The sequence below is a fragment of the Arachis hypogaea genome, chromosome 19 (assembly GCF_003086295.3).
Source record: "Arachis hypogaea cultivar Tifrunner chromosome 19, arahy.Tifrunner.gnm2.J5K5, whole genome shotgun sequence".
Taxonomy (NCBI): Eukaryota; Viridiplantae; Streptophyta; class Magnoliopsida; order Fabales; family Fabaceae; genus Arachis; species Arachis hypogaea.
In genome coordinates, this window is record NC_092054.1 from 42,098,934 (window position 1) to 42,106,652 (window position 7,719).

The following is a 7,719-nucleotide window of genomic DNA, read 5'->3' on the forward strand; positions in this document are numbered from 1 at the left end:
TGCCTTTAAGTAGAGTTTCAATCCTTGAGAGTCTATCTTCAGATGATGGAGAGTTGAGATTGGAAGTATGAGAAGGGCCATTTTGACTTTGGTATGGATGCTGAGAGGTGTTATTAGGTGGGTGTTGATATGACCTCTGTGTGGAGTGTTGGTGAGCTGCATTGTTATTGGGGTTGTGGCGTCTCTGATCTTGGCTTTGATCCTGTTGGTTTCCCCACCCAAAATTTAGGTGGTTCCTCCAACCGGGATTATATGTTTTAGAGTATGGGTCATGGTGCTTCCTAGGTGAATTTCCAATGTAGTTGGCTTGTTCCTGATCACCCTCTGCTTCTTCATTCACTCCTTCTTGAGCTGCTGCTGAGGTGGTGATTGCTGCCACTTGATTCCTCTCCATCTTTTTGGTAAGGTCAGCCAATTGCTTGGTAATAAGCTTGTTTTGAGCTAGTAGTGCATCCACATTGTTCAGCTCCATCACTCATCTAGTGTTGTCTCTTTCAGAAGCATAGAAGTAGTCATTTTCTGCTACAGTCTCAATGACATCTATGGCTTATTCAATGGTCTTCTTCTTGTTCAAAGATCCCCCGGATGAGTGATCTACTGCCTTCTTTGATTCATACGAAAGGCCTTCATAGAAAATGTGCAACTGCACCCATTCATTGAACATATCTGGAGGGCATCTTCTTGTCAGGTCCTTAAACCTCTCTCATGCTTCATATAGAGTCTCACCATCTTGCTGCCTGAAGGTTTGTACCTCAGCTCTCAACCTGTTGATTCATTGAGGAGGGTAGAATCTTCCCAAAAATTTGTTCACCACGTCTTCTCAGGTTGCTAAACTCTCTTTTGGAAAGGATTCCAGCCATTTAGATGCTTTGTCCTTGAGTGAGAAGGGAAACAGAAGCAGTCTATAGGTGTCAGGGTGAACACCATTAGACTTCATAGTATCGCATATCCTCAGGAAGGTGGTTAGATGTTGATTGGGGTCTTCTTGGACACTTCCTCCGAATGAACAATTGTTCTGAACAAGGGTGATGAGCTGTGGCTTGAGTTCAAAGTTGTTGGCATGTATGGTTGGCCTTTGGATGCTACTTCCATAGTTTTCTGGATTTGGGTTGATGTAAGAACCCAGAACTCTTCTCTCTTGTCCAGCCTGATGCACTGGACCTTCTCTGCCATGGTTGTGAGCTTCTTCTTCATGATGGTTCTCCATGTTCTCATCCATGTTTGGTTCAAAGTACTCCTTCTCTTCCGCCGCACCAACTACTCGTTTTCCTCTTGCTTCCCTCCTTAATCTAAGGAAGGTCCTCTCAGGTTCAGAATCAAAGGAAGTTGAAGCCCCGCTTCTTCTCCCTGTCATACAACCAACAGGCACAAGCAAGGAAATAGATGCAGAAAGTGTTCTTGTTAGAAATGCTGTTAGTGTGAGGGATGCAATATATCAAACAGTTAGTGGGTCAGTGAACCAAATATTAAAACAAAATGCAGGTAACACCACCAATGGGTGAAAGGTAAAGGGAAAGAAATAACTAAAACTGAAAGTAAATTACTCAGATGAAACTGAATCAAACAAAAGAAAAATACTGAATCTAGTTATCCACCAACTTAATCATTGTTGATACAAAATCAATCTCCGGCAACGGCGCCATAAACTTGATGCACAAAAACTTGTCTCTTAACAAATCTCCCTCGGCAAGTATACCGAATTGTCGTCAAGTAAAAACTCACAATAGAGTGAGGTCGAATCCCACAGGGATTGATTGGTCAAGCAACTTTAATTGGAGGAATGTTCTAGTTGAGCTAAGCAGAATTTAGTTTGAGAGTTGCAGCAAATTAAATGGCGGAAAAGTAAATAACAGAAAATGTAAATGCTGGAAATAAAGAGCTGAAAATAGATGACAGAAAATAAATTGCAGAATCTTAAATGGGAATGGGAAAGATGATCATAGAAGTAATTGGCAGAAATTAAAGAGAATGGGTAAGATCAGAAATGGGGAGTTCATTGGGCTTAGGAGATGTTGCATCCTCCGGATCAAGTTCATTTTCATCTCTTCCTCAATCAATGCATTCATTGATCTCCTTGGCAATCTTAAGTGATTGAATTCTAATTCCTTGGTAATTCAATCTCTCAAATCTTGATCAATAGCCAATTCCTTGGTCCAATTACTCATGAGAAGAAATGAGGTATGGTCACTGATTATACCACATGTATTTCCAAATCAAAGTATTGGTAAGATTATATGTCACTATATCCATCCAAACTCCAATTTGGTCCAACATGAGAAAGCATTTCTAGCATGATCTCTTCATTTCTCTTCCAAGGTTCAGAAGAGATCCAAGTATGAATAGCTTATTTCCCAAGATAACTACTCAATTGGATGAAGATTGAAAGCTTTCTAGTAAAATCAAGAGGAAAGAAAGAAGAAGAATAATGAAAAGTATTATTGATCCATCAAATTACAACAGAGCTCCCTAACACAATGAAAGGGGTTTAGTTGTTCATAGCTCTGGGAATGGATAACAAAGATGGAGAATGCATTCTGAAAAGTTAAACTAGAAGTTGCAGAGAAAGTAAAAATACAGAGAATAATTCTAATAATGCCCCAAAAAGCTCTCTTCTAGTTCAAAGTTCTCCCTATTTATACTATTATTCTGATCTTCTAGTTTCTTCTTCAAGTCTTGGATATGGGCCTTTGGATCTTGAGTTGAAGCAGTTACCATCTTCAGTGGGCTTAGCTTTACTTGCAGAGAGAGAGTGTGAAGTAGGCATGGACTTTAGCTTTGGACGTTAGTGGCGTTAACGTTAAGTGAAAGTGTGGGTCCGAGAACGTTAGTGACTATCACCTTTTTCACTAACGTTCCTAACCCAAGAATAGTCCACGTTAACTTCAACGTTAGTGGCACCAACGTGACCACTAACGTTGCCTCTTGGTCCTTCGCACACGTTATTGGGGTTTACCTTTTTCAATAACGTTGAGAGCCCCCCCTTTCTCCCTACGTTAGAGTCCACGTTAGTATAGTTAACGTAGCCTTTAACGTAGGCTTGCCAAATCTTCGAGAGCGTTAGTGACACTTACCTTTGTCACTAACGCTTCAAAACGCCCTTTCTTCCCACGTTAGAGTTCATGTTAACTAGGTTAACGTGACTTCTAACGTGGTATTGATAGCCATCTCCAACGTTAGTGACAAAGGTGAGTGTCACTAACGTTGGCTCATCATTCTCTCCTCCACGTTAGCTTCCACGTTAACTGAGTTAACGTGGCAACTAACGTGGCTCAAAGTGGCTTAGTCCAACGTTAGTGACAAAGGTGAGTGTCACTAACGTTGGCCATTCCTTGCTTGCCCACGTTAGAGTCCACGTTAACTGAGTTAACGTGGCTCTTAACGTGGCCATTATAAGCTTGGTCCAACGTTAGTGACAAAGTTGAGTGTCACTAACGTTGGCTTCATCTTCTTCTTCCACGTTAGAGTTCACGTTAACTGAGTTAACGTGACTCTTAACGTGGACAATTGCCACTTTGGAGCGTTAGTGGTACTTACTTTTACCACTAACGTTGGAGTTCTACTTCTCTTCCACGTTAGTTTCCACGTTAACATAGTTAACGTGGCAACTAACGTGGGCTATGATGGCTCACGAAGGCGTTAATGGCGATCACTTTTCTCATTAACGTTGCAAGCTAGCCTCCATTCCACGTTAGTGGTCACGTTAGCTAGACTAACGTGGATACTAACGTGGTTTTTCCTTGCTTCCTTTGTCCTGAAATCAAGCAATAAAGTGCATCAAAGCTCTAATCCAAGTTATGAGACATGCATCATTCAATTTTGTCATTTAATTCATGCATAATTCTCATGAAATCAAGTAAAATTCACAATGTTTGCTTGAATCAAGATATAAGTGATTATTTACCCAAAACTTGCTTATTTTCTAAGAAAGTGCATGAAACTATCCTAAAACCATAAAGAAAAGGTCAGTGAAACTGGCCAAAATGCCCTGGCACCAATTCCACGACAAGATTTAGACTTTTCGGATCTCAGGAATGACTGCCAATTGGTTCTAGCCTATACCACGAAGATCCTAATCTCACGGACTCGGTCCGTGTATTAGAGATCCAAGAGAATATTGATGCCAGGGCATTTCGGCCAGTTTCACTGAACTTTTCTTTACTGTTTTAGGGTAGTTTCATGCATTTTTTTAGGAAATAAGCAAGTTTTGGGTAGAATTTCACATACATCTTGATTCAAGCAAACATTGTGAATTTTATATAATTTCATGAGAATTATGCATGAATTTAATGACAAATTGGATGATGCATGACTCATAACTTGGATTAGAGCTTTGATACAGTTTATTTGCTTGATTTCAAGACAAAGGAATCAAGGAAAAGCCACGTTAGTCTAACTAACGTGACCACTAACGTGGAATGGGAGCTAGCTTGCAACGTTAATGAGAAAAGTGATCGCCAATAACGTCTTCGAAGCCATCATAGCCCACATTAATTACCACGTTAACTACATTAACGTGGTAGTTAACGTGGAGAAAAAGGAAGCTCCAGGTGTTAGTGATAAAAGTGAGTGCCACTAACGCTCCAAAAGGACAATTGGCCACGTTAAGAGTCACGTTAACTCAGTTAACGTGAACTCTAACGTGGAAGAGGAAGATAATGCCAATGTTAGTGACACTCACCTTTGTCACTAACGTTGGACTAAGCCCATATTGGCTACGTTAAGAGCCACGTTAACTTGGTTAACGTGAACTCTAACGTGGAAGGAGCATGGAATCGCCAACGTTAGTGACACTCACCTTTGTCACTAACGTTGGACTAAGCCACTATGAGCCACGTTAGTTACCACGTTAATTACATTAACGTGGAAGCTAACGTGGAGGAAAGGGATGATGAGCCAACGTTAGTGACACTCACCTTTGTCACTAACGTTGGAGATGGCAATCAACACCACGTTAGTGGTCACATTAATGTAATTAACGTGAGGCACTAACGTGGGAAAGGGGCGTTTTGGAGCGTTAGTGAAAAAGGTAGATGTCACTTATGCTCTCGAAGATTTGGCAAGCCTACGTTAAAGGTCACGTTAACTATACTAATGTGAATTCTAACGTAGGGAGAAAGGAGTACTCTCAACGTTATTGAGAAAGGTAAACCCAGTAATGTTTGCGAAGGGCCAAGAGGCAACGTTAGTGGTCACGTTAGTGCCACTAACGTTGAAGTTAACGTGGACCATTTTTGGTTAGGAATGTTAGTGAAAAAGGTGATTGTCACTAACGTTCTCGACCCCACTTTTTCACTTAACGTTAACACCACTAATGCCCTAAGCTAAAGTCCATGCCTACTGCACACTTTCTCTGCAAGTGAAGCTGAGCCCACTAAAGATGATAACTGCTTCAATTCAAGATCCAAAGGCCCATATCCAAGACTTGAAGAGCCAACTAGAAGATCAGAAGAGTAGTATAAATAGGAGTAGTTTTGAACTAGAGAGAAGCTTTTTGGATCGAGATAACTACTCTCTGTATAATTTTACTTTCTCTACAACTTCTAGTTTTACTTTCAGAATGCATTCTCCATCTTTTTTTTTCATTCCCAGAGCAATGAACAACTAAACCCCTTTCATTGGGTTAAGGAGCTCTGTTGTAATTTGATGGATCAATAATAGTTTTCATTATTCTTCTTCTTTCTTTTCTCTTGATTTTACTAGAAAGCTTTCAATCTTCATCCAATTGGGTAGTTGTCTTGGAAAAAAGCTATTCATACTTGGATCTCTTCAGAACCTTGGAAAAGGAATGAAGAGATCATGCTAGAAATGCTTTCTCATGTTGGACCAACACTTTGATTTGGAAATACATGTGGTATAATTAGTGACCAAACTTCATCTCTTCTCATGAGCAATTGGACCAAGGAATTGGCTATTGATCAAGATTTGAGAGATTGAATTACCAAGGAATTGGAATTCAATCACTTAAGATTACCAAGGAGATCAATGAATGCATTGATTGAGGAAGAGATGAAAATGAACTTGATCCGGAGAATGCAACATCTTCTAAGCCCAATGAATCCCCCATTTCTGATCTTACCCATTCTCTTTAATTTCTGCAATTTACTTTCATGCTAAGTTCCCCATTCCCCATTTAAGATTCTGCAATTTACTTTCCGTCATTTATATTCAACTCTTTATTTCCAGCATTTACATTTTCTGCCATTTACTTTCCCGCCATTTAATTTCCTGCAATTCTCAAATCAAATTCTGCTTAGCTCAACTAGAACATTCCTCCAATTAAAGTTGCTTAACCAATCAATCCCTGTGGGATTCGACCTCACTCTATCGTGAGTTTTTACTTGATGACAATTCGGTATACTTGCCGAGGGAAATCTGTTGAGAGACAAGTTTCCGTGCATCACGTTTATGGCGCCATTGCTGGGGATTGATTTTGCATCAACAATGATTAAATTGGTGGATAACTAGATTGAGCATTTTTTTTCTTTTTTCTTTTGTCTGATTTAATTTCTGTTTGAGCAATTTACTTTCAGTTTTAGTTATTTCCTTCCCTTTACCCCTACCCGTTAGTTGTGTTCTTATAGTTGTTACAATTTAGTTCACTAACCCACTAACTGTTTGATATATTGCATCACTCACACTAACAGCATTTTTAACAAGAATACTCTATATCTCCCTTTTGCTTTGGCCTTATTGGTTGTATGACAGGTAGAAGAAGTGGGGCTTCAACTTCTTTTGATTCTGAACCTGAGAGGACCTTTCTTAGATTAAGGAGGGAAGCAAGAGGAAAGAGAGTTGTTGGTGCTGAGGAAGAGGAGGAGTATTTTGAACCAGACATGGATGAGAATATGGAAAACCATCATGAAGAAGAGGCTCACAACCATGGCAGAGAAGGCCCATTGTATCATGCTGGGCAAGAGAGAAGAGTTCTGGGATCTTACATCAATCCAAACCCAGGAAACTGTGGAAGTAGCATCCAAAAGCCAACCATACATGCCAACAACTTTGAACTAAAGCCACAGCTCATCACCCTTGTTCAGAACAACTGTTCATTCGGAGGAAGCATCCAAGAAGACCCCAATCAACATCTAACCACATTTCTGAGGATATGTGATACTGTGAAGTCTAATGGTGTTCATCCTGACACCTATAGACTGCTCTTATTCCCCTTCTTACTCAAGGACAAGGCATCAAAATGGCTAGAATCCTTCCCGAAGGAGAGTTTAACAACCTGGGAGGATGTGGTGAACAAATTCTTGGCAAGATTCTATCCTCCTCAAAGAATCAACAGGTTGAGAGCTGAAGTTCAAACTTTCAGACAACAGGATGGTGAGACTCTATATGAAGCATGGGAGAGGTTTAAGGACTTGACAAGAAGGTGCCCGCCAGATATGTTCAATGAATGGGCGCAGTTACACATTTTCTATGAAGGTCTTTCTTATGAATCAAAGAAAGCAGTAGATCACTCATCCGGGGGATCTTTGAACAAGAAGAAGACCATTGAAGAAGCCATAGATGTCATTGAGACTGTAGCTGAGAATGACTACTTCTATACTTCTGAAAGAGGCAACACTAGAGGAGTGATGGAGCTGAACAACGTGGATGCACTGCTAGCTCAAAACAAGATGATCACCAAGCAGCTGGCTGACCTTACCAAGAATATAGAGAGGAATCAAGTAGCAATAATCACCACCTCAACAGCAGCTCAAGAAGGAGTGAATG

The 7,719-nt window shown here is 40.3% G+C and overlaps 2 non-coding genes across 2 annotated transcripts; one reads left to right on the forward strand and one right to left on the reverse strand.

The window, feature by feature from the left end:
* Positions 1 to 659: 659 nt before the first annotated feature.
* On the forward strand, positions 660 to 766 carry LOC112780463 (small nucleolar RNA R71). The gene has a single exon (XR_003191297.1). It is a non-coding gene; the product is annotated as a small nucleolar RNA R71 (small nucleolar RNA).
* Positions 767 to 7,286: 6,520 nt separating this feature from the next.
* LOC112782090 (small nucleolar RNA R71) lies at positions 7,287 to 7,393 on the reverse strand. Its single transcript, XR_003192830.1, has one exon. It is a non-coding gene; the product is annotated as a small nucleolar RNA R71 (small nucleolar RNA).
* Between the last annotated feature and the right edge of the window lie 326 nt (positions 7,394 to 7,719).